Raw genomic sequence first — 23,253 nt, forward strand, 5'->3', positions numbered from 1 at the left:
ATAACCATTCCAGCTCTTATACTGCAGTCATACTAATAGGTTTATACATACCAATTCTCACTCATTCTACAGCCACAGTCATTTGCTGAACTTCGCTTGGTTTGAGTTTGCCATCGCTATTTACTACTTGACGGTTGTCATTGAATTTGACGTCATTTTCTGTGTAATGAAATGTAATCCGTTCTGTAGATTATCAAATTTTCCCGAGATATTAAAGAACTCTCCTGCAAGCGGTCCATTCTGCATGTTGACACTATTCCTCCTAAAAAAAAATGGTTCAAATGGCTCTGAGCACTATGCGACCTAGCTTCTGAGGTCATCAGTCGCCTAGAAGTTAGAACTAATTAAACCTAACTAACCTAAGGACACAACACACATCCATGCCCGAGGCAGGATTCGAACCTGCGACCGTAGCGGTCGCTCGGCTCCAGACTGTAGCTCCTAGAACCGCACGGCCACTCCGGCCGGTCATTCCTCCTAAAGATCTGCGATGAAAACTTGGTACATATAAATAACTAAATAACAAGCGTAAAGGATATAAGTATTCTACAACTGCCGGTTAATTTTTGTCCCTTATGAACACCATTTTACTCGTAGAAGGTGAGATCAGCCCCTGTACCACAACAACTGCAATCACTTAAAAAATGTAAATGTCTTTACTATAATCTGAAGAAATTTTAAGTAAGTCTAAGTGAAATGCAAAGAACAAAGTTCTCTGGTCAGACGAGTAATATCAACAGCAGCAAAAAATGATGTAACAGGAGCAGAAAAAAAAGAAAAGAACGCCAATAATAGTAGCTAGATATAAACACAGACTCTCAAGCAGAAGATGAAAATATAGAAAAACGTAGATAAGGACATTAAAAGTTTTGCTCCATACGTAAAAGGAGGGAAAAAATCTAATAATCATTGGTGATAGGAATGCTATAGTATGGGTAGGAACAGGAGAGAGAACAATTTGGGTTCGGAAGAAGGAATGACAAAGAGGAAATACTAAAGAGTTCTGCAACAAAATTAACCTTGTAGTAACAAATACGATGCTCAAAAATCACAGGAAGGGGTGTATACCTTGGAAAAGGCTTAAAGACACGGTAATATTACATCACGGTGAGATAGAGATTCCGAAATCTGTTAAAGAATTGTTACGCGAACCCAATAGCAAATATAGGGTCAGGTCGCGGATTAGTAATGAAGAAGGTTAGACTGACGTTCAAGAGAATCATCAGGAAGAAACAGTATGGAAAGAAATGGAATACTGAAGCAGTGAGGAATCATGATGCGCGTTTGAAGTTCTCTAACGCTGTAGATACTACTATCCACATTAAAAAAAAAGTTTTCCACCACCTCGGTTCCGAGAGTTCCCGAACCTGTATAGAAAACTGGAATAGAGATTAACATAAACATCATTTCCGCCCCTAGTATTGCTCACAAAAACCACACACTGCATGTTGTACCACCATACAGCGAGACCTTCAGAGGTGGTGGTCCAAATTGCTGCACACACCGGTACCTCTAATACCCAGTAGCACGTCCTTTTACATTGATGCCTGCTTGTATTCGTCGTGGCATACTGTCCACAAGTTCATCACTGCAATGTTGGTCCCGATTGTCCCACTCCTCAACGGAGATTCGGCGTAGATCCCTCAGAGAGGTTGGTAGGTCACATCGTCCATAAACAGCCCTTTTCAATCTGTACCAGGCATGCTCGATAGGGTTCATGTCTGGAGAACATGCTGGCCACTCTAGCAGAGCGATGTCGTTATCCTGAAGGACGTCATTCACAAGTTGTGCACGATGGGGGCGCGAATTGTCGTCCATGAAGACCAATGCCTCGCCAATATGTTGCCGATATGGTTGCACTATCGGTCGGAGGATGGCATTCACGTATCGTACAGCCGTTACGGCGCCTTCCATGACCACCAGCGGTGTACGTTGGCCCCACATAATGCCACCCCAAAACAACAGGAAACCTCCACCTTGCTGCACTCGCTGGACAGTGTGTCTAAGGTGTTCAGCGTGACCGGATGCCTTCAAACACGTCTCCGACGATTGTGTGGTTGAAGGCATATGCGACACTCATCGGTGAAGAGAACGTGATGCCAATCCTGAGCGGTCTATTAGGCATGTTGTTGGGCCCACCTGTACCGCGCTGCATGGTGTCGTGGTTGCCGATGGACCTCGCCGTAGACGTCTGGAGTGAAGTTGCGCATCATGCAGCCTATTGCACACGGTTTGAGTTGTTACATGAAGTCCCGTGGTTGCACGAAAATCATTATTAAACATGGTGGTGTTGCTGTCAGGGTTCCTCTGAACCATAATCCATAGGTAGTGGTCACCTACTGTAGGAGTAGCCCTTGGGCGGCCTGAGCGAGGCATATCATTGACAGTTCCTGTCTCTTTGTATCTCCTCCATGTCCGAACAACATGGGTTTGGTTCACTCCAAGACGCCTGGACACTTCCCTTGCTGAGAGCTCTTCCTGGCAAAAAGTAACAATTCGGACGCAATTGAACCGCGGTATTCACCGTCTAGGCATGGTTGAACTACAGGCAACACGAGTTGTGTAACCCCTTCCTGGTGGAATGACTGGAACTGACCGGCTGTCGGACCCCTCCGTCTAATAGGCGCTACTCATGCATGGATGTTTACATCTTTTGGCGGGTTTATTGACATCTCTGAACAGTCAAAGGGACCGTGTCTTTGATACAATATCCACAGTCAACGTCTATCTTCAGGAGTTCTGGGAACCGGGGTGATGGAAATTTTTTTTTTGATGTGTGTTTAATGACTACTGCAATAGGCAGTTCAGTTGAAAAAGAATGGACATCTCTAAAACGGGCAGTCACAAAATTTGGACTGACAAATATAGATACAAAGAGGGAAAATATTCAGGGAAAGACAGGAATACAGGAATGTAGGTCACTTAGCAATGAAATGAATGGTGAGTGCAGGGAAAAGCTGCAGGAAAAATGCGAATAAATCTGGAAGAAATTACTGTCGGAAGGAATAATTCAGCATAGATAAAAGTTAAAACGTCCTTCAGTGAAACTGAAAGCAAATGTATCAACATTAAGAGTGGAAGAGGAATGCTACTGTTAAGCACAGAGTTGGAGAGCAGATAGGTGGACGGAGTACGTTGAAGATCTCTACGAGGAAGAAAGAACTGTCTGATGACCTGACGGATCAAGATATAGAAGTAGATACAAAAGACATAGTTACTCCGTATTAGAGTCAGAGTTTAATAGCGTCATGGAAAAAATGGTTCAAATGGCTCTGAGCACTATGGGACTAAACATCTGTGGTAATCAGTCCCCTAGAACTTAGAACTACTTAAACCTAACCAACCTAAGGACATCACACACATCCATGCCCGAGGCAGGATTCGAACCTGCGACCGCAGCAGTCGCACGGTTCCGGACTGAGTGCCTAGAACCGTTAGACCACCGTGGCCGGCAGCGTCATGGAAGACAAGTCATCAAATAAACTGGAAGGCATGAATAACATTTCTTCAGAATTTCTGAATCATTTGGGAAAGTGGCAGCTGAACGACTATTCAAGCTGATTTGTAGAATTTATGAATCTAGAGGCATAGCATTGACTTTGAGGAAAATGTCATCCACACAGAGATATTTCAAATCCTTCTCGTATCTTTTTACTTTTTTTAACTGTCCATTGGCTTTTGCTACTTGCTAAACGTTTGCGAATGTAGACAACCTCTCGGAAAGTAGTATGTCGTTATACTATATATATAGGTTTGTATGTTTGATAATAATCTTGGTCCACACTTCAGACATCCTTCCAACTAATATGAACATCCAGTATAACAAACGACAAAGGCGAAGATTAATAAGAGTAACATCGCAAGATGCTGGCGTGTATGTCACTACTTGCACATTGACCAAGACGTCAACACGCTGTTATTAAAAGTTTGTGGAGAACGGTATCCACCAGTAATTTTAGTGTCAGCAGGCAGAGCAGGAACAGTGCAGTCACCCTCATAGTTAGCACCTTTTAATAGAACATAGACAAGTAACTTGCTACTCCTCTTAACAGGTCAAGGAGCAGGCAAGTCAGATCTTATTGATGCAACAGTTATTCATTAGTATGAGGTAATGTTCAGATGGCTGAGTTTCATGCGAGAGTCACGCGCATCCCTCGGCAAGGTAGCTTGTATATTCTGTGAGTAAAAGACCACTTACGTAATGTATACAGCAGAGCCTCTGCCCAGGGCGGTCACTTTACAAGCACGATAGGGGTTCGTCATTGTCTACGTAACGTTACGCGTATTTAGGCAAACTAATAGGCCGCCCAGTATTGGTACAAGGTAAGTTGTTGTACGGCTGAGAGCTGGCAGACAGCCCCAGGGCCGCGTAGGCGCCTCGGCCGATCCAGAGGCACGGACAGGTCCAGGGGCAGCGACCGTTGTTGCGGAGCGCAGGTGCGGGTGCAAAGGCTTGGCCGGAAACGCTGATATACCAGGACGGGAATTTTGGCGCTTAAGACGACGGACAATGTTCGAAGAAATTGCGGAGTGTCAGACAAGCTGAAGATGGCTTCTCACAGCCTTTTGAGAATCTCTAGTAATTTACAGTCAAAACTAATAAACTTAACTCCGCCCGAACAGGCCTCGGGAGACCCTAAGGGTACTGACCGACCGCCGTGTCATCCTCAGACTATAGGCGTCACTGGATGCGAATACGTTGGGGCGTGATGTCAGCACACCGCTCTCCCGGCCGTTGTCAGTTTTCTTGACCAGAGCCGCTACTTCTCAATCAAGTAGCTCCTCAATTTGCTTCACAAGGACTGAGTGCGCCCCGCTTGCCAACAGCGCTCGGCAGACCGGATGGTCACCCATTCAAGTGTTAGCCAAGCCCGACAGCGCGTGACTTCAGTAATCTGACTGGAACCGGTGTTACCACTCCGGCAAGGCCGTTGGCAATCTACAGTCAAATATTAACGAAAATCTTAATACGTCTGTTATCTCAAAAAAACGAGGCGCATCCAATGACAACAATACTTTCATTATGTTTAAAAACAACACAATTTAATAATTCATAGCGAATAAACGTTTCCACAATGAACCTCTGAATTAACAACTGCCGACCGCTGTGGCCGAGCAGCTCTGGGCGCTTCAGTCTGGAACCACGCGACCGCTAAGTTCGCAGTTTTGAATCCTGCCTCGGGCATGGATGTGTGTGGTGTCCTTAGGTTAGTTAGGTTTAAGTAGTTCTAAGTTCTAGGGGACTGATGACCTCAGATGTTATGTCCCAAAGTGCTCAGAGCCATTTGAACCACTTTTTGAATTAATAACTTTTAAATGCAACGTGTTATTTCAACATCTCACATGATGGTGTTGCACTGCAGCTATCGTCTTTGAAAGCTAGATATCTGTATTTCATTTCTGATTTATTACGTCGTTCATATCTTTTTTATTTCACAAACGTTTGTCAGAACATAGTATTCACCACAGTTACATAGCTAAAAATACGGCATGAGTATCTCACATTTTGCCCCGCTTGTGTAGTTATTTAATGAGAAGGTTTCTATTTTGCCAGTAACTTTATTTAAATATTGACTGCAAGTGCTATTGAAAACCGATGCTAATTTAAAAGTGGTCAGTTGCATGTGTTAGTGGGCAGCACCACTGAGAAGAGAACCAAAAGACACTTATCTCAGGCAGGCATAAATTATTGTTCAAGCAATATTTAAGGACAATCTTTTGTAGTTTATCGTTAGCACACTCACGCAAGAAAGCTGGTTTATTTATTTATGAACAAACTATTACTTATATTTATTGCAAACTGGATGTAACCGAAAGTTTATGACATTTCTTTATTTAAATATTATTGAAATATATTAGTTAAAGCCAGGAAGCAACCATATTGTGGCAAGTCATGTCTGCAGAGCTTGGAATGATGTATTTTTGATGGGAATGTCCTTTAGCCAATGGAAAAGCAGACAGTAGAGGTACACTACGACAGAGACGTGGAGATGGACATTTCAGGTAAAGAATATATTTCAAGAGGTCTTAATGTGCCCCAGAGTAGGACTCTGGCTCTCTCTAATTGTATTACACTACTGAGAATGGTTAGAGTGTGTTTGCCAGTAACTTGTGGACCCACAATACGTGCATTTCTTTTAACTGAGATAGTTTAATACTTCCTGTATTTTCTGTTGCTTTTGAACGACGACTTTCACATTGTTCAGTTTTCCCCATTTGTGTAAATCTTTGTCAAAAAAAGTACAGTAATCGAATTCCTCTGTGTATCATTTCAGTAGATAGTTATTCCCATCTCATTTTGGTATAGATTAACCAAGGCCAACAGCTATACATATATTTGAGGGACATCGTTTCTTATGTCAACTTCGTGGTGAAAATAATCTTTTAAATAGCAGTTCCTGATCAGCCTACAGGCCATAGGATATATTCCTTTATTTTGTATCAATCATTTATGCTCAGGCATCAGGCGCCTCTTGTATTGAGTCATGAGTAGCAACAAAACAGCAACAGCTTACTTGCTTCTTTCTCTCATAACAGCTGACGGCTTTCATTTAACTCACCCTTACTTAGTTCCTCCCCACATATTCGTTAATACCAGACTTTTTTTGAATACGATCTGTAACATATCAAGATCACGTAAGCTGGTTGATGCTACAGTATTTCCTAGCTGCCGACATGAGTGATGTCAGAAGAATGGAAAAGAAAACTGAGCCATTGTTAGATAACAATCAGATTGGTTTTAAGGAAGTGTAAAGCCGTGAGAGGCTAATCTGACTTTGTTCTCGATAACGGAGCAAGACCTAAGAAAAATCAGAACATGTTGTCGACCTAAGGACAGCGTTACACAATGTGAACTGGCGCAAGATGTTAGAAATTATCATAAAATCTGATATAAGCTACAGGGAAAGGCGGGTAATATGCTGTACAATATGTACGAGATCCAGCAAGGAAAAATAAAAGTGGAAGGCGAAGAATGGTGTTCTCGGATTAAAAAGGGTGAGAGGCATGGATGTAGACGTTCGCCCCTAGTGTTTAATCTGTGCATAGAAGAAGCAGTGATGGCAATAAAACAAAGATTCAGGAGTGGAATTAAACTTCAGGGTGAAAGAGTATCAATCATAAGATTCGCTGATGACGTTGCTATCTTCAGTGAAAGTGAGGAAGATGAACAGAGGGTCTTTTGAATAGAATGAACCATCTAATCAGTACAAACTATCGACCGAAAGTAAACCAAAGAGAGACATGAAGGATAGCAGAAACGAGACCAGTGATAAACTTAACCAAAAATTAGGAAGTAAGAAGTAGAACTTAAGGAATTGTGCTACCTTGTACGCAAAATAACGCATGAAGGACGATGCACAGGGGACATAAAAACCAGGCTATCACAGCAAAAGAGCATTCCTGTCGGAAAGACTTCTACTGGTAACAAATATTTCTCCACTGAATCGGGGAGGAGAGGGACCTGCGGAAAACATCGACAAGAAGATGGGACAGAACGACAGGATGTGTTGAAATGATTTTGCGCCATCTTCAGTTGTGATCTTTATTTTTTGTTGTACTATTATACAATTCCTATCCTAGACTATTTTAAAGTATCTATAACACAAGCATAATATGCACAATGTATTAACATCAGTTAAGAATTAAACATAAAATATGTCGGGTTTCAAGATATGCTACGAAAATTATAGCTTGCTTCACAGAAGATTTTCAATGGCACATTATGCCATACAGATTTTTGCTTCTGGATATAATTAGCTAGAGTTCATAGTTCTTGTGCTAATGATTATATGTAACAGTCATGAAAGTGGACATGTTTAGCTCAGTTATGTGAGCACCTCACTATTAGTCATTTGTTGCAAAGATATTTATACTAAGTAGACACAGATAGACAAAAGTAATGTGTACAACGCACATTGATAGCGCATAACCAGAGTTATTCTGTCATACAGGGGCAAAAATATAACCGAAATTAATTAAAATAAGTTGTTTCTAAAGAAAACAAAAAAATCACGCCCGACCCCTCCCCTCCGATTTAAAGAACACCCAGCAATAAGTGACAGTTACCGCTTCACCTTTGCTGCACGCTTAAAAGACGACAACCACAAAACACGTAGTAGGCTATTAATAAATCACTGGAGTTTCTGCGCATACTGCAGGAACAACGTCATGGATGTGATGGAAGACTGAAATTTATATCCATCTAAAGGACCAATCGGAAGCAGCTATAAACGAACAAAAAGAACTACGCAGCGGAAAATTTCTCGATGATTACGCCAGTCCTGCGAGGATACTTAGCAGAGCCTTAGAAACCATAGTCATTGCTATAGTCATGAATATGTAGAACCACAAGACAAAGAAGATTACGTAACAATACAATAAATGATGGCAGTCATATTCTAAATTCATAATTTTCATTCCCTTTCCATTACTCGGCTATAAAAGCTGAATTTTAAACTTTTATAAGCTCAGATGGTAACTTGTATACGCTGGTTTTATTTTAATTCAATTAATATTAATACTTTTACCTCCATATGACAATAACACTCGTTATGCAGTGTGTATGTAAGTTGAATTCATTAACTTTCTGTATTCGTGTATACTTATCATAAAATCTCTCTAACAACTAGTTGGAAACGACGTGCTCCCATAACAACTGAGCTAACGTTTCCAATTTTATGACAACTGCATACTCATCAACGAAACAAAGATGAACGCTGATTAAACACAGGCCGTCCGAAGTGGCCGTGCGGTTAAAGGCGCTGCAGTCTGGAATCGCAAGACCGCTACGGTCGCAGGTTCGAATCCTGCCTCGGGCATGGATGTTTGTGATGTCCTTAGTTTAGTTAGGTTTAACTAGTTCTAAGTTCTAGGGGACTAATGACCCCAGCAGTTGAGTCCCATAGTGCTCAGAGCCATTTGAACCTTGATTAAACAAAGAAGCAAAAACTGCAAGGCCTAATGTACCACTGACATTCTTCTTTGAAGCAAATTATAATTTTCCTAGCATATATTGAAATCTGACACACTTTTTGTTTAATTATTAATTGGTTTTAATATACTGTGTATATGATGCTTCTATTTTACACTCCTGGAAATGGAAAAAAGAACACATTGACACCGGTGTGTCAGACCCACCATACTTGCTCCGGACACTGCGAGAGGGCTGTACAAGCAATGATCACACGCACGGCACAGCGGACACACCAGGAACCGCGGTGTTGGCCGTCGAATGGCGCTAGCTGCGCAGCATTTGTGCACCGCCGCCGTCAGTGTCAGCCAGTTTGCCGTGGCATACGGAGCTCCATCGCAGTCTTTAACACTGGTAGCATGCCGCGACAGCGTGGACGTGAACCGTATGTGCAGTTGACGGACTTTGAGCGAGGGCGTATAGTGGGCATGCGGGAGGCCGGGTGGACGTACCGCCGAATTGCTCAACACGTGGGGCGTGAGGTCTCCACAGTACATCGATGTTGTCGCCAGTGGTCGGCGGAAGGTGCACGTGCCCGTCGACCTGGGACCGGACCGCAGCGACGCACGGATGCACGCCAAGACCGTAGGATCCTACGCAGTGCCGTAGGGGACCGCACCGCCACTTCCCAGCAAATTAGGGACACTGTTGCTCCTGGGGTATCGGCGAGGACCATTCGCAACCGTCTCCATGAAGCTGGGCTACGGTCCCGCACACCGTTAGGCCGTCTTCCACTCACGCCCCAACATCGTGCAGCCCGCCTCCAGTAGTGTCGCGACAGGCGTGAATGGAGGGACGAATGGAGACGTGTCGTCTTCAGCGATGAGAGTCGCTTCTGCCTTGGTGCCAATGATGGTCGTATGCGTGTTTGGCGCCGTGCAGGTGAGCGCCACAATCAGGACTGCATACGACCGAGGCACACTGGGCCAACACCCGGCATCATGGTGTGGGGAGCGATCTCCTACACTGGCCGTACACCACTGGTGATCGTCGAGGGGACACTGAATAGTGCACGGTACATCCAAACCGTCATCGAACCCATCGTTCTACCATTCCTAGACCGGCAAGGGAACTTGCTGTTCCAACAGGACAATGCACGTCCGCATGTATCCTGTGCCACCCAACGTGCTCTAGAAGGTGTAAGTCAACTACCCTGGCCAGCAAGATCTCCGGATCTGTGCCCCATTGAGCATGTTTGGGACTGGATGAAGCGTCGTCTCACGCGGTCTGCACGTCCAGCACGAACGCTGGTCCAACTGAGGCGCCAGGTGGAAATGGCATGGCAAGCCGTTCCACAGGACTACATCCAGCATCTCTACGATCGTCTCCATGGGAGAATAGCAGCCTGCATTGCTGCGAAAGGTGGATATACACTGTACTAGTGCCGACATTGTGCATGCTCTGTTGCCTGTGTCTATGTGCCTGTGGTTCTGTCAGTGTGATCATGTGATGTATCTGACCCCAGGAATGTGTCAATAAAGTTTCCCCTTCCTGGGACAATGAATTCACGGTGTTCTTATTTCAATTTCCAGGAGTGTAGATACTTGAAACTTGTTTAGCACCGAAGTTGTTCAATAGTACAAATAAATAGAAATGACAGCTGAATGCGGTACGAAAGCAGTTTAACAGTGCACCGAAGCTGCAGATATAGTATCAGTGAATATTATAGATAGAATGACGGCATTCCTAGCGGAAAGGAGCGCCGGTCCCCGAAACGAATCCGCCCGGCGGATTTGTGTCGAGGTCCGGTGAGCCGCCCAGTCTGTGGATGGTTTTTAGGCGGTTTTCCATCTGCCTCGGCAAATGCGGGCTGGTTCCCCTTATTACGCCTCAGCTACACTATGTCGGCGATTGCTGCGCAAACAAGTTCTCCACGTACGCGTACACCACCATTACTCTACCACGCAAACATAGCGGTTACACTTGTTTGGTGTGAGACGTTCCCTGGGGGGTCCACCGGGGGAGGAACCGCACAATAACCCTGGGTTCGGTGTGGGGCGGCGGAGGGGTGAAGTGGACTGCGGTAGTCGTCGTGGGGTTGCGGACCACTGCAGCGGGGACGGAGCCTCTCCGTCGTTTCTAGGTCCCCGGTTAACATAACATAACATAACATAGATAGAATGTGTGTTAAGACATCAACGAATAACATCCATTGTGCCCGAGGGAGCTGTAGAGGGTTAGGGACTGCAGAGCAATTACAATTAAATCAATACAATTAAATGAATACCTTTAGCTGCATACAGGTGTTGATATACGTCATCGGGGACAGTTGAAAATGTGTGCCCCGACCGGGACTCGAACCCGAGATCTCCTGCTTACATGACAGACGCTCTATTCATCCTTATTATTGTTTTATATTGTTCGCTGAATTTGTTCGTGGCGGACGTCCGATGACACTCGTTCAGGTTGTTCGATGGTCGGTTCACTCAGTGAGCTACTGTGCCGGCTTTTAAATGTTGTTATAACACTGCAATTTAATTATAAAATGTAAACATCCCTGGTGGGGATCGAACCCACGACCTTTGGATTAGAAGTCCAACGCGCTATCCACTGCGCTACAGCTTTTCAAAATTTATGTGAAATCTTATAGGATTCAACTGCTAAGGTCATCAGTCCCTAAGCTTACACACTACTGAACCTAAATTATCCTAAGGATGAACACCACACACACACACACACACACACACACACGCACACACACACACACACTCACACATGCCCGAGGGAGTACTCGAACCTCCGCCGGGACCACCACATTCCCAACATACTGTCCCGCACTATATTCGTAGTGCCCCTACCCATTACACTCATTACTTGCGGCTTTACCGATTCCCGTAAGAGTTCGGGCAATGTGTGTGCATCCGCATAGAAGATGGCCTAATGGCCGGTGAACCGTAGCTATATATATGAAGATGGTATCTGTTCTTTCGGACATGGGCAAGACAGAGATTGGAATATATTCAACAAATAATTCAGGACGGTTTGTGTTTAAGTGATGCTCTAAGATGAAGTGGCTGACACAGGGAAGGATTTCGTGGAGGGATACATCAAAGCAAATCAGAAGATAGATGCAAAATAAGTGGAGCAAACAGATGACTCAGTGAAGAGAACACTGGGCTCCTGCTGAAGAGGAATGCGTTCGACAATCATAACGCAAGCTTTACACGGTATCTCTGAATAACTTACGGAAAATGCTGAACAGCTCCTTAGATATGGCCACGATACATTTCATTCCCCATTGTGCTCTATTTCTGATGACATCAATGATGACGGGAAGATGAACCAAAACCTACGTGTCTTCCGACTGCCGTTGCATTTATTCTTCGTGTAACTTTGTCCTCCTAACTCCCAGAATCTAATTTCTTTATTCGGTTCTGGCTAAAAGTCGACGGCGCAATCACGATCTTTTCTGGCGAAAAGTTTCTCGTGAGAAGCCATATTAAGCCCGCAGCCGCCCGGTACACTTCTTCGAATTCAGTGGCCGTGCGAGGGGCCGAAGTTATGGACGGCAACAGCGTAAGTTGGCAGGCGTGCCGGTTTTCTGCAAGCGTAGGACACAGCAGCGCAATGGGCGTAAAAGGTGAGCACACAGTGACATCCGCGGCACACTTAACCCATCAGCGGGGGCCTTGACACGCTCACCAGGCCCCAGCGGCGTGCCTCGCCAGCAGTGCGGCCCATTCGCCATTCAATAGCAGATTGCTGTGGCATCCCTCCAAGCGCCATTAGTGAATGATGAACGACCTCGGTCTAAAAGTACCTTGTGCCCAGGAAAATAAAGTGCCTAATGAACTGTTGGAAATACGTTTCTGGGTTTGTGTCACGTGGTCGGCGACTGGTGACCCGCAGATATTCGCCAGTGAAAGAAATTAAGAAATCCGTTGCCGCTTTTGATCTCGTTTCCACGACGATATGTAAAATATTTTCCAACTGAGAGATGTGACCTGGTACTAGGATATATGACGTTGGCAAATGTAAGTAAACTGAACAGTTGATAGTTAAAACGGAAGTGATATTAGGACTATTGAAGAGGATATTCACCTATTCTGGGCATACCTAATATCATAAATGGTCAGGAGTAGAGCGCTAAGACATTCGGAAAATGGCATCGAAATCAGCTTTGTTTTTATTATTAAACGATATATATGCTGAGATACAACAAATAATTATAAAAATTAACGGCGTTATAGTAGCCTTGTGAGACCTGTGTGATTCAATGAATTAGTTTGAAAATTTAACAGGAATATACATATTCGATACACCAACATTTTACCTTACCATATTACAGTTTTGCTTCTGTTGCTATGCAATAGTACCCTGACAAAGGCGGAAACTGGTCGATTACACAGTACCCATATTATATTGTCAATGTTTATTAGCATTAAGAGTAATGCTTTCAGCGGTACAGCCACAAATGAAGAAAAACATCACGTTTCAGTTTCTGTAAAATGCACTAGGAATGCCAAGCAAGTCATATTTACATATTCCGGATGTGGGTGTGTTCCGAACTTCCAGAACTTTGTATTATTTCTAATCTAGAAACAGTCATGGTACGTGTCACTATCAGTTCGGTTACCATATCGAGGTTTCTTTCATCTGAATTTTTACTATGGCACACGTGTTTTAATGTAAGGTTTTTCACATATTTCACATATTCAAATGGCTCTAAGCACTATGGGACTTAACATATAAGGTCATCAGTTTTCTAGACTTAGAAGTACGTAAACGTAACTAACCTAAGGACATCACACACATCCACGCCCGATGCAGGATTCGAGCCTACGACCGCTGCAGCCGCGTGGTACCAGACTGAAGCGCCTAGAACCGCTCGGCTACCGCGGCCGGCACATTTATGTTAACACCTCACATGATAGAAACGGTCGTGATACCATACATTTGATGTATTTGGCACATCAGTGGGGTTCACTGAATACTGAGAGAGCATTGAGTTCGTTTATGTTGTTGAATTTAATCTTAAATGCTACCTATAACACTGTGTTGGAAAATGACATCTGGAGAGTTCACAGAAACACAGATTTATCAGTTGACGAAGCAACCCACTATTGTCCAGAAATTAAGAAGTAGGAAACTACAATGGGCTGAGCATGTGGCTAGAATGGAACACAACGTAATTCCTTAGAAGGCATTTGAGGGCACTCTCCAAGCAACAAGACGACTGGGCGGACCTCGCACACGGTGGAAAGATGAGATAAAAAAGGACGTCGCAGCATTGGGAATCCCCGCAGGTTGGAGAGAAACAGCGAGAGATAGAAGATGGAAGGAGATCCTTGATGCAGCGCTTGGTCTACAGATCCTGTGATCGCTGAAAAGGAGGAGGTAAAGTGGCAAGAAGCAGACAGCAACTAACTGATTTAGCACCAGTGATGAAAGATCCGCTGCAAAGACCATCAAATGTTGTATCATTATGTTGCTCACTCAGGATGTTTCACAGTGCCGTTCTAAAAGAACACCCATTACAGATGTGACTTCCCTCAGCAACACTGAAGATCCAAAGAAACTGGTATACCTGCCTAATATCGTGTAGAGCCCCCTCGAGCACGCAGAAGGGCCACAACACGACGTGGCATGGCCTCGACCAATGTCTGAAGTGGTGCTTGAGGGAACTGACACCATGAATCCTGCAGGGCTCTCCATAAATCCGTAAGAGTACGAGGTGGTGGAGATCTCTTCTGAACAGCACGTTGCAAGGCATCCCAGATATGCTCAATAATGTTCATGTCTAGGGAGTTTGGTGGCCAGCGGAAGTGTTTAAACTCAAGAGTGTTCCTGGAGTCACTCTATTACAATTCTGGACGTTTAAGGTGTTGCATTGTCCTGTTGGAATTGCCCCAGTATTGGTCATCTTGTATGACAACTCATAAAATTAAGCGTGATTGCATTTTTCTAGTGAGCTCACACTTCACGGTGAAATTTTAGTCACTTTCTTTTGCAGCCTCTGGTAGTCTTGCTGGGATTCGACTTCTATTACGACGACCATATTAAGAATACGACACTGTTACCCGTTCTTAGGCACTTTTCGACGTCGCTCTGCCATGGTGTCGACGGTGTTTAATTACTTTAGCGTCCAAGATAGAGATTTCGGAACCAGATTTTAAATTGTAAAACACTACCGTGGGCAGATGTGGACTCTGACAATTTATTGACTATGAACTGTTGTTTATAACTAAAGCAATTGTAAAAAAGTAGGAAATTAAGTAAATTGGGATCTGGATAATCAGAATGAGCAAGATGTCGAAGAGAGTTTCAGAGGGTGCGTTAGGCAACGATTGACTAGAACAGGAGAAAGGAATACAGTGGAAGACGAATGGGTAGCTTTTAGAGATGAAATAGTGAAGGATGCTCGGGATCAAATAGGTAAAACGACAAGGCCTAGTAGAAATCCTTGGGTAGCGTAGGAGATATTGAAATTAATTGATGAAAAAGAAAATATAACAATGTAGCACGTGAAACAGGTAAAAGGGAATACAAACGTCTTGACAGGAAAGGAAAAATAGCTTAGCAGGACTGGCTACAGGACAAATGTAAGGATGTAGAAGCATTTATCGCGAGGGATAAGATACGTGCCGCCTACAGGAAAATTAAAGAGACCTTTAGAGAAAAGAGAACCATGTGTATGAATGTCAAGAGCTCAGATGAAAACCAGTCCTAACCAAGGGAGAGAAAGATGAATGACGGAAGGAGTATATAAAGGGTTTACAAAAGGGAGATGAACTTGCAGGCAATAATTAGAAATCGAGGGGGATGTAGATGAAGATGAGATGGGAGACATGATACCGTGAGAAAAATTTGTTGGAGTTTTGAAATACCCAAGTAGTAGACTATATTCCCTCAGACCTACTAACGGTCTTGGGAGTGCCAGCTATGACAGAACTTTTCCATCTTGTGTGCAAAGTGTATGAGGCAGGCGAAATACCCTCCAAATTCAAGAAGTATGTAGTAATTCCAATTCCAAAGAAAGCTGGTGGTGACAGGTGTGAATCTTACCGAACTGTCAGTTTAATAATTCATGGTTGCGAAATACTAACACCAAACTAGAGTAGAAAAGCTCTTAGAAGGCGACCTCGGGGAAGATCAATTTGGATTCCGGAGATGCGTAGAACACGCGAAGCAATACTGACCCTACGACTTTTAGAAGACATGTTATGGAAAGGGAACCTCCATTTATTGCATTTGTAGACTTAGAGAAATCATTTACAATGTTGAATGGAACACTCTTTGAAATTCTGAAGGTCGCAGGAGTAAAATATAGGGAGCTAATGGCTGTTTACAACTTGTACAGGAACCAGACGGCAGTTTTAAGAGTCGAGCGGCATTAAAAGGAAGCAATGATTGAGAAGGGAAACAGGGTTGTAGCTTTTCCCCGATACTATTTATTCTGTACACTGAACAAGAACTAAAAGAAACCCAAGAAAAATCTGGGTAAGGTATTAAAGTTCAGAGAGAAGAAATGGAAACTTTGAGGTTTACAGATGACATTATAATTCTGTCAGAGACATAAAAGGACTTGGAAGAGTAGTTTAATGGAATGGCCAGTGTTTTCAAAGGTGGATATAAGATAAATATCAACAAAAGGGAAACAAGGATTATGCAACGTAGTCGAACTAAATCAGGTTAAGCTGAGGAAATTAGATTAGGAAAATGAGACGAAGTAGTAGATGAGTTTTGCTATTTGGACAGTAAAATAACGGATGACGGCCGAAGTAGAGAGGCTATAAAATGTGACTGGCAATGACAAGAAAAGCGGTCCTGAAGGAGAATAATTTGTGAACATCGAATACAGATTTAAGTGTTAGGAAATCTCTTCTGAAAGTATCTGTATCGAGTGTAGCCATTTATAGAAGTGAAACGTGGACTATGAAAAGTTTAGATAAGAAGAGAACTGAAGCTTTTGAAATGTGGTGCTACAGAAGAATGTTGACTAGGTGTACAGAACACGCAACTAATGAGGAGGTACTTGGTAGAACTTGGGAGAAAAGAAATTCGTGGCACAATCTGAATAAAATAAGGGCTATGTTGATAGGACACATTCTGAGACATCAATGGACCATCAGTTTAGTACTGGAAGGAAGTGTGGGAGGTAAAAATCGTAGGAGGAGAATAAGCGATGAATACTGTAAGCAGATTCAGAAGGATGTAAGTTGCTGCAGTTATTTGGAGATGAAGACGCCTGCACATGATAGAATAGCATGGAGTGCCGCATCAAAGCGGTCTTTGGACTGAAAACAACAACAACAACAGCGTGTGTTGTTTGTTGACATTACGAAGATTGTTTGCTGGGATATCATCTGAGTTTGAGTGGATGCTCTGTTTCTGCCTGTATGTAGAGAAAAAGGCAGCAGAAGTTGCAGCTTCATTGTGAAGACGTATGTTGTGTTATGTATTTATCACTTCTTAATTACCCATCACTCATTCGTTATCCAATTTTAACGCTACGAGCTACCCCGTCAAACTGCATGAAACATTACTCACTTTGAAACCTTGTCCTCAAGTCAAGGAGGGTAACCGAGAAAACTCAACGATTTTTCCAGTTCCTCCTAAACAAACTGAGTAACATCATAGAAATTTAGAGCAGGTCCAAAGCTCCGAGTGTGCTGCGGTGGATCATCTCGCACGTCAACATGTTGCGCCTGCAGGCAGAGGTCCTTTCTTGATGCTTTTGCGCGAGTGCGCAGCTGTCACTTACTGAAACTGGCAGCCACGCCAGTGGGTGGGCGCCGGCAGCAGCACGTACGCGCAGACAAGCTCGGCAGTCTAGCTGATGAGAGCAACTCTCCCAGCTGACGCAGCAGCCTCTTCACTGCGTACTCCAAAGTTACCGCGGCTGGCACACCGGATTGTTTGTGGTTGCATCTTACTGGTGCACGATAACGCCTCGCGGCCGATGATGCAGAGCCAGTGCATAACGATTGACGCAGTAATGGAACTTCGCCTTAGCAACAACGCACCGAACTGAAAAACGCGACTTTTATTAATAAATTGAACATAGTTGTTGACTCGTTGGGACTGCACACGTTTTTCCAGAATCTTCAGTTCTCTAAACATACAGATTCTCATTTCTGGAAGAACTCGTATATTAATATTACATATATTCCAGTTTCATCTGACGATCTACAGGGTGGTCCATTGATCGTGACCGGGTCAAATATCTCACGAAATAAGCGTCAAACGAAAAACCTACAAAGAACGAAACTTGTCTAGCTTGAAGGGGGAAACCAGATGGCGCTATGGTTGGCCCGCTAGATGGCGCTGCCATAGGTCAAACTGATATCAACTGCGTTTTTTTAAACAGGAACCCCCATTTTTATTACATATTCGTGTAGTACGTAAAGAAATGTAATAGTTGGACCACTTTTTTCGCTTTATGATAGCTGGCGCTGTAATAGTCACAAACATATGGCTCACAATTTTAGACGAACATTTGGTAACAGGTAGGCTTTTTAAATTAAAATACAGAACGTAGGTACGTTTGAACATTTTATTTCGGTTTTTCCAATCTGATACATGTACCTTTGTGAACTTATCATTTCTGAGAACGCATGCTGTTACAGCGTGATTACCTGTAAATACAACATTAATGCAATAAATGCTCAAAATGATGTCCGTAAACCTCAGTGCAATACGTGTAACGACATTCCTCTCAACAGCGAGTAGTTCGCCATCCGTTATGTTCGCACATGCATTGACAATGCGCTGACGCATTTTGTCAGGCGTTGTCGGTGGATCACGATAGCAAATATCCTTCAACTTTCCCCACAGAAAGAAATCCGGGGACGTCAGATCCGGTGAACGTGCGGGCCCTGGGCCATGGTATGGTGCTTCGACGACCAATCCACCTGTCATGAAATATGCTATTCAATACCGCTTCAACCGCACGCGAGCTATGTGCCGGACATCCATCATGTTGGAAGTACATAGCCATTCTGCATTGCAGTGAAACATCTTGTAGTAACATCGGTAGAACATTACGTAGGAAATCAGCATACATTGCACCATTTAGATTGCCATCGATAAAATGGGGGCCAATTATCCTTCTTCCCATAATGCCGCACCATACATTAACCCGCAAAGATCGCTGATGTTCCACTTGTCGCAGCCATCATGGATTTTCCGTTGCCCATTAGTGCATATTATGGCGGATTACGTTACCGCTGTTGGTGAATGACGCTTCGTCGCCAAATAGAACGCGTGCAATAAATCTCTCATCGTCCCGTAATTTCTCTTGTACCCAGTGGCAGAACTGTACAGTACATTCAAAGTCGTCGCCGTGCAATTCCTGGTGCATAGAAATATGGTACGGATGCAATCTATGTCGATGTAGCATTCTCAACACCAACGTTTCTGATACTCCCGATTCTCGAGCAATTTGTCTGCTACTGATGTGCGGATTAGCCACGACAGCAGCTAAAACACCTCCTTGGGCATCATCATTTGTTGCGGGTCGTGGTTGACGTTTCACATGTGGCTGAACGCTTCCTGTTTCCTTAAATAACGTAACTATCTGGCGAACGGTCCGGACTCTTCGATGATGTCCAGGATACCGAGCAGCATACATAGCACACGTCCGTTGGGCATTTTGATCACAATAGCCGTACATCAACACGATATCGACCTTATCCGTAATTGGTAAACTGTCCATTTTAACACGGGTAATGTATCACGAAGCAAATACCGTCCTCACTGACGGAATGTTACTTGATACCACGTACTTGTACGTTTGTGACTATTACAGCGCCATCTGTCACAAAGCGAAGAAAGTGGTGCAACTGAAACATTCATATTTCTTTACGCACTACACGAATATGTAATAAAAATGGGGGTTCCTACTTTTAAAAAAAGCGCAGTTGATATCCATTTGACCTATGGCAGCGCCATCTACCGGGCCAACCATAGCGCCATTTGGTTTCTCCCTTCAAGCTAGACGAGTTTCGTTCTTTGAAGTTTTTTCGTTTGATGCTTATTTCGTGAGATATTTGGCCCGGTCGCTATCAATCGACCACCCTGTGTACTGCAGGAACATGATTTATAAGTTTTGTGTGCGAATTTTTCTTACTTATGACGCCTTTGGCATAGTATGCATAATGACAAATACAGTTAACGGTATTTCATATGGTAAGCTGTTAGCGTACGACTGACAACGGTGCATGTTGCCTTAATATTTGTGTACTGGTCATAGAACGGACCAGACACCAAGAAGGAATTCTAACTCGAAGCATAACTAAAAAAATTTATGCGAGCCAGTGCCGTACGTATTAGGGAGGAATGATCATCACGATAAAATAAAAGCAATCAGGGCTCGCACAGAAAAAATTAAGTGTTCGTTTTTTCCGCGCGCCGTTCGAGGGTGGAACGGTAAAGAGACAATTTGAAGGTGGTTCATTGAACCCTCTGTCAGGCACTGTACTGTGAATAGCCGAGTAATCACGTAGACGTAGACGTGATGGTAAAATACTATTGATTCGCCAATATATACACAAACACCGTCATCTGTATGAATCAGTCGCCAGTTGTTTTAGTGGCACACAATACTTTTGACTTTAGATGGACTGTTTTTATCAGTGGGGTACCATAAACTCGGGCCTGACCAGATTCGCTGATCTGCACATCCGCTATCACATTTGGTTAGCCTATATCATTCAAGATTGACCCATCAAATACATATCTTAAATGTATTGTGAATGAATTTTTGCTGTAGAAATGATATATTGCAAATCAGATATTCAATACGAATGACTAAAATTTCTTGTTATTTCCTTATTCCAAAGATCATTTACACGAATTTTATCGATATTATTGGCTGAAATGGCTCTGAGCACTATGGGACTTAACATCTGAGGTCATCAGTCCCCTAAACTTATAAATACTTAAACCTAACTAACCTAAGGACATCACACACATTCATGCCCGAGGCAGGATTCGAACCTGCGACCGGAGCAGTCGTGCGGTTCCAGACTGAAGCGCCTAGAACCGCTCGGCCACTGTGGCCGGCATCAATATTATCATACGAAAAGAATACATGTACACCTCATTTGACAATACAGGTACCTGACTGTCGAGCACAGAATACGAAATACCAAACGACTTAAATTTAGTAACGAAAATGAATATCAGCGTTTGATACCAGCAATTATAATATTAATATCTACTCATATGAATGAACAGAAGTGAACACTGCAGATGCAGCATGCTGTGACAGAATTTAATCACACTATAATGTCAGTGTTGTGCCTCCTGTGAAATAATCTGTACACTAGATTGCAATCAAGCACCCCGCCGACAAAGCATTCTGCTTGATGTGGAGAACTCACCATCGATGTTTAAAGAAACAGCAACAAGGTAGTATTACCTCCTATTACGCAGGAGACAATTTTTGAGTTATATACCAAATTTGCTAAGTTGAATTCACGTAAGCCACTTACAAGACCTCTTAACATCACTACAAGCTGGGACCCTGAAGTCGAATCCAAATTCTGCCAGACCAAGATGCCCTATTAACATCCATATGGCCGATGCCACAACTAAGGGAGGAAGAAAGGTGCTTTCTTGCAGAAGGACGATTACACGCAAATGTTTTTGCAATTTAAACCGAGGCTCTATACAATTTGCAGCAGAAGGTGGAAGATCACGAGGAATATTGAAATGGCCTGCATCTCAAAATACGATTGGAAGCTGTGCAGCGCTAATTACAGGTGAGCTAAGTCACCTATTTCAGATGGTAGGGAAAAGCGACTTAAATATGGGAAGAGTTGGGAGAAGAATAATTTGAGTGCGCTCTCCTCTGCCTGTTACAAGAGTCACCCGAGTCTCACTTGCCTATCATCAACATCGAACCTTCCTGAGACTGTCACATCGCACACTATGCTTTGAATAGAGCAAATTCGAGATATCGATAAATGGAACTGAAGCTGGAGGGATATCATCCTATCACCTGTAGCCACAAATGACATCCTCAAACGTGAGTGCCCATTACCTGTATAATCTCAACGGACACTGTTCTCGCAACATTGGAGAAGTGCTTAACTAGTACCAGGCAGTTACGTGAGCTTCCACTGCTGACTTACGTCATGACAGTGAAGTGGTATGTATGTGCCAATTGGCTGTACGTAATGATCATGAAGCTAGGTGTTCCAGTGAAGTGTAGCCCTTTCTTTTATGTCCTCGTGGCATGATTACTGTGTTCACAGTCTCCTTCCAAGGTGACAACATCTCTACTGGCTTGCTACATCACCTGATCTCAATTTCATAGGCAATATCTGTGACTATCTGGAACAGTGGGTGAAACATAGCAATATCTGTGCAACCTAACGGTCAGTGAATAACTGCAGTTTAATGTGGCGCACCTGAAGAAAATTTTTGGACACACTCCGTCAGCAATTTCAGACCAGTATCTAGGATATAACCATTTATGTAGTATTAGTCTCCCGTGCGGTGACTCATTTTATGTCTAGTGAGCTTATATTTGCATTCAACCTGGTTTCAGAACTTATGGTGATAGCTGTTTGTAAAATTTTTGTCCCGTGAATGCATACAATTTTCATTTTTACTGTATTTTTTCTCCATTTTTGTGCATTATAAAGGGTGTCCCAAAACTATGGAGTCAATTTTATGGGCGGCAGAGGACCCTAAAATGACTATTTTCGAAACAACGAACGAAAGATCGGTAATGAATATTTCAGTGGGTACGAGATCTAGAATGATTGACACGTGGGCGGCACGTGTTGGAATACTGCTTACGTCTGATAAACAGGTGCGTGCTACATAGACCTCGACGCGCGAAAACCTCATTTCGAGGAGTACAGTGTTAAGAGTACTATTGGAAGCGTAAGTAAACTTCTAAAAACAACTTGTGCAAGAAATAGTGCCAAATAATTTTGAACCAGTTATTCAGTTCTGTCAATTGATTATGTTGAATTGCACTGAGACTGGCGATTGTCACTTCCAACGGTTGCTATTGAGCCTTATTGGTTGCTGTAAGGTGTAGGCTGTTTATGTCAGTTACCAACTAAGTATTTCATTCTGACCTGTAATTTCTTATATTAAAGTACTCAGATTAGGTTCCTCCTCTGTTATTCGCTCAGTTTCGACTAAGGTTTTGGAGACGTCCTGTCTTCTAACCCAGAACACAAACACATTAATTTTGACTTCCTTGTTCTGTCTTGAAGCATGATAATTTGTCAGTCATCCCAAGGACGACATCGGTGTTGGTGTTGTAGGACTCGTTTGATAATGTGGTCTCATGAGACGAAGTCGTGCAGAACCTACGA

General features: G+C 43.3%; 1 protein-coding gene and 1 non-coding gene across 2 annotated transcripts in view; both read right to left on the minus strand.

Annotated features, from left to right (window-relative positions):
- Positions 1–23,253, minus strand: part of LOC126469863 (organic cation transporter protein-like) — a 373,860-nt gene that overhangs the window by 240,278 nt on the left and 110,329 nt on the right. The window lies entirely within an intron of this gene.
- On the minus strand, positions 11,464–11,543 carry Trnar-ucu (transfer RNA arginine (anticodon UCU)). Its single transcript has one exon. It is a non-coding gene; the product is annotated as a tRNA-Arg (tRNA).

This window comes from Schistocerca serialis, chromosome 3 (assembly GCF_023864345.2).
Source record: "Schistocerca serialis cubense isolate TAMUIC-IGC-003099 chromosome 3, iqSchSeri2.2, whole genome shotgun sequence".
NCBI lineage: Eukaryota > Metazoa > Arthropoda > Insecta > Orthoptera > Acrididae > Schistocerca > Schistocerca serialis.